This window comes from Pristiophorus japonicus, chromosome 3 (assembly GCF_044704955.1).
Source record: "Pristiophorus japonicus isolate sPriJap1 chromosome 3, sPriJap1.hap1, whole genome shotgun sequence".
Classification (NCBI taxonomy): Eukaryota; Metazoa; Chordata; class Chondrichthyes; family Pristiophoridae; genus Pristiophorus; species Pristiophorus japonicus.
Genome location: NC_091979.1, coordinates 330,833,219 through 330,843,599, shown reverse-complemented (window position 1 = coordinate 330,843,599; position 10,381 = coordinate 330,833,219). Strand labels below are relative to the sequence as shown.

The window sequence follows — 10,381 nt, the reverse complement described above, 5'->3', positions numbered from 1 at the left end:
TTACAAAATGCTGCAGTACAGAGGGATCTGGGGGTTCTAGTACATGTAGCTCAAAGTTAGTATGCAGTTGCAGCAAGTAATCAGGAAGGCAAATGGAATGCCGGCCTTTATTGCAAGGGGGATGGAGTATAAAAGTCGGGAAGTCCTGCTACAACTGTACGGGGCGTTGGTAAGACCACACCTGGAGTACAGCTCACAGTTTTGGTCTGGACTTGTCTCCATTCCCGTGCCGAGGGGATTGCTACACCAGACGGAGGGGCAACATTTGGGGACACTGATTCCCACCAATTCCCATTCCCCTTCTTTCTGGTGGATAATGGAGGGGCCACTGTGTGTAATGTGCAAGTCAGTAACAATTGTCAGCAAGCTCTTTCTAATTGGAGATTTTATTCAATGGAAAGTTTCACACACTATTGTAGATTTTGTACCAAAGATCAATTTAGTATTGCAGTAAAAGTTCATAATTTTATTGCAAACTGAATTTCTGTTGAGAGTTGCTGAATAAAGGCTCGCTCGAAGGGCGAATGGCCTACTCCTGCACCTATTTTCTATGTTTTCAATAACACACAGCATTTCTTAAATGGACACTGCAGCCCCGAGAACACAATCAGCAATATATACAGAATATTAAAGTCCAGCCCAGTTATAGGGTTATTAACATCAGCAGAAACAAACCCCAACTGTCAGAATGAACATGGTTCAGTCGGGATGTGATTAACAGCAGATTCCAACCCCTGTAGATAATTGTGAACTTGCTGGTGTGTCAGCAGGTCGGATGACGTAGTGAATCCCTTCCCACACTCTGAGCAGGTGAACGGCCTCTCTCCAGTGTGAACTCGCTGGTGAGCTACAAGATGGGATGACCGATGAATCCCTTCCCACACTCTGAGCAGCTGAATGGTCTCTCCCCAGTGTGAACTCGCTGGTGTGTCAGCAGGTTGAATGACCGAGTGAATCGCTTCCCACACTCTTCGCAGGTGAACGGCCTTTCCCCAGTGTGAACTCGCTGGTGAGCTACAAGTTGGGATGACCGATAAATCCCTTCCCACACTCTGAGCAGGTGAACGGTCTCTCCCCAGTGTGACTGCGTCGATGAATTTCCAGCTCAGATGGTGATCTGAATCCCTTCCCACAGTCACCGCATTCCCACGGTTTCTCCGTGATGCGGGTATCCTTGTGTCTCTCCAGGTTGGACGATCAGTTGAAGCCTGGTCCACACACAGAACACGTTTACAGTTTCTCCCCGCTGTGAATGGTGCGATGTTTTTTCAGGCTGTGTAACTGGTTATAGCTCTTTCCACAGGCAGTGCACTGGAACACTCACTCGGGTGTGTATGTCTTGGTGCTTTTCCAGTCACACTGATATTTGAAATCTTTTCCCACAGGCAGAACAGACAAACATTTCTCCTTCCACTTTCAAAGGCCGATGATATTCAGGTCCTGATGAATCGATTGACTCCGTCAGATCTTGACGTGATGTTTGGTTTGTGTTTCCTGTCTGAAAATCTCCCCTTCTAATACGCTGTAAAAGGAGACAACAAAACTAATCACTGTCAGTACAAGACGGAAATTTAGAATAGACACATCTAGTTTCCATGGAACATTCTTTCCTCTCTTGTTCTTTCAAAGCTGTAAATCCCTGTCCCACACATTGTCCCTCCTGCTGTGCTGAAATCCAAACCAACACGCATTTCTCCTCCACTCCCAGTTTTCACCTCCAATTCTGGCTGGGTTCAGAAATCTCCTAATAAAGGAGCCCTTGGAATGAGTGATCATAGCATGGTTGAATTTCAAATTCAGATGGTGGATGAGAAAGTTGGATCTCAAACCAGTGAAATAAGCTTAAATAAAGGAGACTACAAAGGTATGAGGGCAGAGTTGGCTAAAGTGGGCTGGGAAAATAGATTAAAGTGTAGGAGGGTTGATGAACAGTGGTGTACATTTAAGGAAATATTTCATAACTCTCAAGAAAAATATATTCCAGTGAGGAGGAAAAGGTGTAAGAGAAAAGATATCTATCCGGGGCTAACTAAAGAAATAAAGGGCGGTATCCAATTAAAAACAAGGGCATACAAAGTGGCCAAAACTAGTGGGAGGACAGAAGATTGGGAAGCTTTTAAAAGCCAGCAAAAAATGACAAAAAATGATTAAGAAAGGGAAGATAGACTATGAAAGTAAACTAGCACGAAATATAAAAACAGATAGCAAGAGTGTCGACAGGTATATAAAAAGGAAGAGTGGCTAAAGTAAATGTTGGTCCCTTAGAGGACGAGACCGGGGAATTAGTAATGGGGAACATGGAGATGGCAGAAACTCTGAACAAATATTTTGTATCAGTCTTTACGGTAGAGGGCACTAATAATATTCCTACAGTGGATAGTCAAGGGGCTATAGGGGGGAAGGAACATACCACAATCACAATGACTCACTGGTTCCCCTCCCCTGAAGGTGATGACTCTGGCTGGGTTCAGTTTTATACTCACTGGTTCCCCTCCCTCTCCTCCCCTGAAGGAACAGTGTAGAGGGAGCTTTACTCTGTATCTAACCCGTGCTGTACCTGCCCTGGGAGTGTTTGATGGGACAGTGTAGAACGAGCTTTACTCTGTATCTAACCCGTGCTGTACCTGCCCTGGGAGTGTTTGATGGGACAGTGTAGAGGGAGCTTTACTCTGTATCTGACCCGTGCTGTACCTGCCCTGGGAGTGTTTGATGGGACAGTGTAGAGGGAGCTTTACTCTGTATCTAACCCGTGCTGTACCTGCCCTGGGAGTGTTTGATGGGACAGTGTAGAGGGAGTTTTACTCTGTATCTAACCCGTGCTGTACCTGCCCTGGGAGTGTTTGATGGGACAGTGTAGAGGGAGCTTTACTCTGTATCTAACCCGTGCTGTACCTGCCCTGGGAGTGTTTGATGGGACAGTGTAGAGGGAGCTTTACTCTGTATCTAACCCGTGCTGTACCTGCCCTGGGAGTGTTTGATAGGACAATGTAGAGGGATCTTTGCTTTGTATTTACTGTGAGCTGTCCCATTCTGGTAGTGTTTAATGGAACAGTAGATGGAGTTTTACTTTGTATCTAACTCTTGCTGTATCTGCCTGGGAATGTTCGATAGGACAGAGCAGAGGGAGGTTTACTCTGTGTGGAATCCGTGTCGTACCTGCTCATGAAATGTTTGATGGGGCAGTGTCGAGGGAGCTTTACTCTTTACCTAACCCATGCTGTACAAGCCCTGGAAGTGTTTGATGAGACAGTGTAGATGGAACTTTACTCTGTATCTAACCCATACTGCACCTGCCGCGGGAGCATTTGAAGGGACAGTGTAGAGGGAGCTTTTCTTTGCATCTAACCCGTGTTGCACCTGCCCTGGGAGTGTTTGATGGGATCGTATAAAGAGAGCTTTAATCTGTATCTAACCCATGCTGTACCTGCCCTGCGAGTGTCTGATGGGACAGTGTAGAGGGAACTTTACTCTGTATCTAACATTCAGGAAGGATAGACAGAAAGGAAAAGGAGGTGAGGTGGCGTTGCTGGTTAAAGAGGAAATTAATGCAATTGTAAGGAAGGACATTAGCTTGGATGATGTGGAATTGGTATGGGTGGAGCTACGGAATACCAAGGGGCAGAAAACGCTAGTGGGAGTTGTGTACAGACCACCAAACAGTAGTAGTGAGGTTGGGGACATCATCAAACAAGAAATTAGGGATACGTGCAATAAAGGTACAGCAGTTATCATGGGCGACTTTAATCTACATATTGATTGGGCTAACCAAACTGGTAGCAATGTGGTGGAGGAGGATTTCCTGGAGTGTATTAGGGATGGTTTTCTGGACCAATATGTCGAGGAACCAACTAGAGGGCTGGCCATCCTAGACTGGGTGATGTGTAATGAGAAAGGTCTAATTAGCAATCTTGTTGTGCAAGGCTCCTTGGGAAAGAGTGACCATAATATGGTAGAATTCTTTATTAAGATGGAGAGTGACACAGTTAATTCAGAGACTAGGGTCCTGAACTTAAGGAAAGGTAACTTCGATGGTATGAGACGTGAATTGGCGAGAATAGACTGGCGAGTGATACTTAAAGGGTTGACGGTGGATAGGCAAACATTTAAAGATCAAATGGATGAACTTCAACAATTGTACATCCCTGTCTGGAGTAAAAATAAAACGGGGAAGGTGGCTCAACCGTGGCTAACAAGGGAAATTAAGGATCGTGTTCGATCCAAGGAAGAGGCATATAAATTGGCCAGACAAACCTGAGGGCTTGGAGAAATTTAGAATTCAGTAGAGGAGGACAAAAGGTTTAATTAGGAGGGGGAAAATAGAGTATGAGAGGAAGCTTGCCGGGAACATAAAACTGACTGCAAAAGCTTCTGTAGATATGTGAAGAGAAAAAGATTAGTAAGGCAAACGTAGGTCCCTTGTAGTCAGATTGAGGTGAATTTATAATGGGGAACAAAGAAATGGCAGACCAGTTGAACAAATACTTTGGTTCTACCTTCACGAAGAAAGACACAAATAACCTTCCGGAAATACTTGGGGACCGAGGGTCTAGTGAGAAGAAGGAACTGAAGGGAATCCGTATTCGACGGGAAATTGTGTTCGGGAAATTGATGGGATTGAAGGCCTATAGTCTGCATCCCTGAGTACTTAAGGAAGTGGCCCTAGAAATAGTGGATGCATTGGTGATCATTTTCCAACAGTCTATCGACTCTGGATCAGTTCCTATGGGCTGGAGGGTAGCTAATGTAACACCACTTTTTAAAAAAGGAGGGAGAGAGAAAACGGGTAATTATAGACCGGTTAGCCTGACATCAGTAGTGGGGAAAATGTTGGAATCAATTATTAAAGATGAAATAGCAGCGCATTTGGAAAGCAGTGACAGGATCGGTCCAAGTCAGCATGGATTTATGAAAGGGAAATCATGCTTGACAAATCTTCTGGAATTTTTTGAAGATGTAACTAGTAGAGTGGACAAGGGAGAACTAGTGGATGTGGTGTATTGGACTTTCAAAAGGCTTTTGACAAGATCCCACATAAGAGATTGGTGTGCAAAATTAAAGCACATGGTATTGGGGGTAATGTACTGACGTGGATAGAGAACTGGTTGGCAGACAGGAAGCAGAGAATCGGGATAAACGGGTCCTTTTCAGAATGATAGGCAGTGACTAGTGGGGTGCCGCAGGGCTCAGTGCTGGGACCCCAGCTATTTATGATATACATTAATGATTTAGATGAAGGAATTGAGTGCAATATCTCCAAGTTTGCGGACGACAATAAGCTGGGTGGCGGTGTGAGCTGTGAGGAGGATGCTAAGAGGCTGCAGGGTGACTTGGACATGTTAGGTGAGTGGGCAAATGCATGGCAGATGCAGTATAATGTGGATAAATGTGAGGTTATCCACTTTGGTGGCAAAAACACAAAGGCAGAATATTATCTGAATGGCAGCAGATTAGGAAAAGAGAAGATGCAACGAGACCTGGGTGTCATGGTACATCAGTCATTGAAAGTTGGCCATGCAGGTACAGCAGGCGGTGAAGAAGGCAAATGGTATGTTGGCCTTCATAGCTAGGGGATTTGAGTATAGAAGCAGCGAGGTCTTACTGCAGTTGTACAGGGCCTTGGTGAGGCCTCACCTGGAATAGTGTGTTCAGTTTTGGTCTCCTAATCTGAGGAAGGACATTCTTGCTATTGAGGGAGTGCAGCGAAGGTTCACCAGACTGATTCCCGGGATGGCAGGACTGTCATATGAGGAGAGACTGGATCAACTGGGCCTGTATTCACTGAAGTTTAGAAGGATGAGAGGGGATCTCATAGAAACATAAAATTCTGATGGGACTGAATAGTTTAGATGCTGGAAGAATGTTCCCAATGTTGGGGAAGGCCAGAACCAGTCTTAGGATAAGGGGTAAGCCATTTAGGACTGAGATGAGGAGAAACTTCTTCACTCAGAGAGTTGTTAACCTGTGGAATTCCCTGCCGCAGAGAGTTGTTGATGCCAGTTCATTGAATATATTCAAGAGGGAGTTAGATATGGCCCTTACGGCTAAAGGGATCAAGGGGTATGGAGAGAAAGCAGGAAAGGGGTACTGAGGGAATGATCAGCCATGATCTTATTGAATGGTGGTGCAGGCTCGAAGGGCCAAATGGCCTACTCCTGCACCTATTTTCAATGTACCTGCCCTGGAAGTGTTTGGTAGTACAGTGTCAAGGGAGCTTTACTCGATCTACCCCGTGCTTTACCTGCCCGAGGAATACTTGCTGGATTAGTGTAGATGGATGTTTGCTTTGTATCTAACGCGAGCTGTCCCATCCCTGGGAGTTTGATGGGACAATGCAGAGGGAGCTTTACACTGTATCTAACCCATGCTGTACGCCGTGGGCGTGTTTGACGGACCAGGGTAGAGGGAGCTTTATGCTTTATCTAGGAGCTTTGCTCTGTATCGAAACTGTGCTGCGCCTGCCCTGGGAGTGATTGATGGGAAGGTATAGAGGGACATTTTCTCCATCTAACCTGTTTGATGGGACAGTGCACAGGGATCTTTACTTTGCACCTAACCCGTGCTGTCCCTGCCCTGGGAGTGTTTGATGGGACAGTGTAGATTGAAACATAGAAAATAGGTGCAGGAGTAGGCCATTCGGCCCTTCGAGCCTGCACCACCATTCAATGAGTTCATGGCTGAACATTTTTTTTTGCAACTTCTGTACCCCATTCCTGCTTTCTCGCCATACCCCTTGATTCCCCCTAGTAGTAAGGACTACATCTAACTCCTTTTTGAATATATTTAGTGAATTGGCCTCCACAACTTTCTGTGGTAGAGAATTCCACAGGTTCACCACTCTCTGGGTGAAGAAGTTTCTCCTCATCTTGGTCCTAAATGGCTTACCCCTTATCCTTAGACTGTGACCCCTGGTTCTGGACTTCCCCAACATTGGGAACATTCTTCCTGCATCTAACCTGTCTAAACCCATCAGAATTTTAAACATTTCTATGAGATCCCCTCTCATTCTTCTGAACTCCAGTGAATACAAGCCCAGTTAATCCAGTCTTTCTTGATATGTCAGTCCCGCCATCCCGGGAATCAGTTTGGTGAACCTTCGCTGCACTCCCTCAATAGCAAGAATGTCCTTCCTCAAGTTAGGAGACCGAAACTGTACACAGTACTCCAGGTGTGGCCTCACCAAGGCCCTGTACAACTGTAGCAACACCTCCCTGCCCCTGTACTCAAATCCCCTCGCTATGAAGGCCAACATGCCATTTGCTTTCTTAACCGCCTGCTGTACCTGCATGCTAACCTTCAATGACTGATGTACCATGACACCCAGGTCTCGTTGCACCTCTCCTTTTCCTAATCTGTCACCATTCAGATAATAGTCTGTCTCTCTGTTTTTACCACCAAAGTGGATAACCTCACATTTATCCACATTATACTTCATCTGCCATGCATTTGCCCACTCACCTAACCTATCCAAGCCACTCTGCAGCTCACACTGCCACCCAACTTAGTGTCATCCGCAAATTTGGAGATACTACATTTAATCCCCTCGTCTAAATCATTAATGTACAATGTAAACAGCTGGGGCCCCAGCACAGAACCTTGCGGTACCCCACTAGTCACTGCCTGCCATTCTGAAAAGTACCCATTTACTCCTACTCTTTGCTTCCTGTCTGACAACCAGTTCTCAATCCATGTCAGCACACTACCCCCAATCCCATGTGCTTTAACTTTGCACATTAATCTCTTGTGTGGGACCTTGTCGAAAGCCTTCTGAAAGTACAAATATACCACATCAACTGGTTCTCCCTTGTCCACTCTACTGGAAACATCCTCAAAAAATTCCAGAAGATTTGTCAAGCATGATTTCCCTTTCACAAATCCATGCTGACTTGGACCTATCATGTCACCTCTTTCCAAATGTGCTGCTATGACATCCTTAATAATTGATTCCATCATTTTACCCACTACCGATGTCAGGCTGACCGGTCTATAATTCCCTGTTTTCTCTCTCCCTCCTTTATTAAAAAGTGGGGTTACATTGGCTACCCTCCACTCGATAGGAACTGATCCAGAGTCTTTGGAATGTTGGAAAATGACTGTCAATGCATCCACTATTTCCAAGGCCATCTCCTTAAGTACTCTGGGATGCAGTCCATCAGGCCCTGGGGATTTATCGGCCTTCAATCCCATCAATTTCCCCAACACAATTTCCCGACTAATAAGGATTTCCCTCAGTTCCTCCTTCTTACTCGACCCCCTGACCCCTTTTATAACCGGAAGGTTGTTTGTGTCCTCCTTAGTGAATACCGAACCAAAGTACTTGTTCAATTGGTCTGCCATTTCTTTGTTCCCCGTTATGACTTCCCCTGATTCTGACTGCAGGGGACCTACGTTTGTCTTTACTAACCCTTTTCTCTTTACATATCTATAGAAACTTTTGCAGTCCGTCTTAATGTTCCCTGCAAGCTTCTTCTCGTACTCCATTTTCCCTGCACTAATCAAACCCTTTGTCCTCCTCTGCTGAGTTCTAAATTTCTCCCAGTCCCCAGGTTCACTGCTATTTCTGGCCAATTTGTATGCCACTTCCTTGGCTTTAATACTATCCCTGATTTCCCTTGATAGCCACGGTTGAGCCACCTTCCCTTTTTTATTTTACGCCAGACAGGAATATCCAATTGTTGTAGTTCATCCATGCGGTCTCTAAATGTCTGCCATTGCCCATCCACAGTCAACCCCTTAAGTATCATTCGCCAATCTATCCTAGCCAATTCACGCCTCATACCTTCAAAGTTAGCCTTCTTTAAGTTCTGGACCATGGTCTCTGAATTAATTGTTTCATTCTCCATCCAAATGTAGAATTCCACCATATTATGGTCACTCTTCCCCAAGGGGCCTCGCACAACGAGATTGCTAATTAATCCTCTCTCATTACACAACACCCAGTCTAAGATGGCCTCCCCCCTAGTTGGTTCCTCGACATATTGGTCTAGAAAACCATCCCTGATGCACTCCAGGGAATCCTCCTCCACCGTATTGCTTCCAGTTTGGTTAGCCCAATCTATATGCATATTAAAGTCACCCATGATAACTGCTGCACCTTTATTGCATGCACCCCTAATTTCCTGTTTGATGCCCTCCCCAACATCACTACTACTGTTTGAAGGTCTGTACACAACTCCCACTAATGTTTTTTGCCCTTTGGTGTTCTGCAGCTCTACCCATATAGATTCCACACCATCCAAGCTAATGTCCTTCCTAACTACTGCATTAATCTCCTCTTTAACCAGCAATGCTACCCCACCTCCTTTTCCTTTTATTCTATCCTTCCTGAATGTTGAATACCCCTGGATGTTGAGTTCCCAGCCCTGATCATCCTGGAGCCACGTCTCCGTAATCCCAATCACATCATATCTGTTAACATCTGTTTGCACAGTTAATTCATCCACTTTATTACGGATACTCCTTGCATTAAGACACAAAGCCTTCAGGCTTGTTTTTTTAACACCCTTTGTCCTTTTAGAATTATGATGTAGTGTGGCCCTTTTTGTTTTTGTCTTTGTTTACTCGGCCTTCCACTATTGCTTTTTACCTTTCTACCATCTGTTTCTGACTCCATATTACTTCGCCCTGTCTCGCTGCATAGGTTCCCATCCCCCTGCCATATTAGTTTAAACACTCTCGAACTGCATTCGCAAATGTTACCCCTAGGATATCAGTTCCAGTCCTGCCCAAGTGCAGACCGTCCCTTTTGTACAGGTCCCACTTCCCCCAGAACTGGTTCCAATGTCCCAGGAATTTGAATCCCTCCTTCTTGCACCACTGCTCAAGCCACGTATTTATTCTAATGGAGCATTATTCTGGAGATGGAGATGGAGCATTATTCTGCTTCTAACCTGTGCTCTATCTGCCTTGGGAGTGTTTGATGGAACAATGTAGAGGGAGCTTTGCTCTGTATCTACTGCATGCGGTACCTGCACTGGGAGTGATTGATGGGAAAGTGTAGAAGAAGCTTTACTCTGTAACTAACCTTGGCTGTACCTGCCCTGGGAGTGTCTAACGAGAGAGTGTAGAACATAAGCACAAACGAACATAAGAAACAGGAGCAGGAGTAGGCCATACAGCCCCTCGAGCCCGCTCCGCCACCCAACACGATCATGGCTGATCCGATCACGGAATCAGGTCCACTTCTCTGCCCGTTCCCCATAACCCTTTATTCCCTTCACCCTTTATTCCCTTATCGGTTAAGAAACTGTCTATCTCCATCTTAAATTTATTCAATGACCCTGCTTCCACAGCTCTCTGAGGCAGCGAATTCCACAGATTTACAACCCTCAGAGAAGAAATTCCTCCTCAGCTCAATTTTAAATGGACGGCCCCTTATTCTAAG

At 45.4% G+C, this 10,381-nt stretch overlaps 1 protein-coding gene across 1 annotated transcript in view; it reads right to left on the bottom strand.

Moving 5' to 3' along the window:
- Positions 1–370: 370 nt before the first annotated feature.
- Positions 371–10,381, bottom strand: part of LOC139260396 (zinc finger protein 271-like) — a 30,502-nt gene continuing 20,491 nt past the window's right edge. Inside the window, exon 3 of the transcript XR_011592793.1 lies at positions 371–1,522. The gene's annotated coding sequence lies outside the window, so the exon portion shown is untranslated. The remainder of the gene's footprint in view (positions 1,523–10,381) is intronic.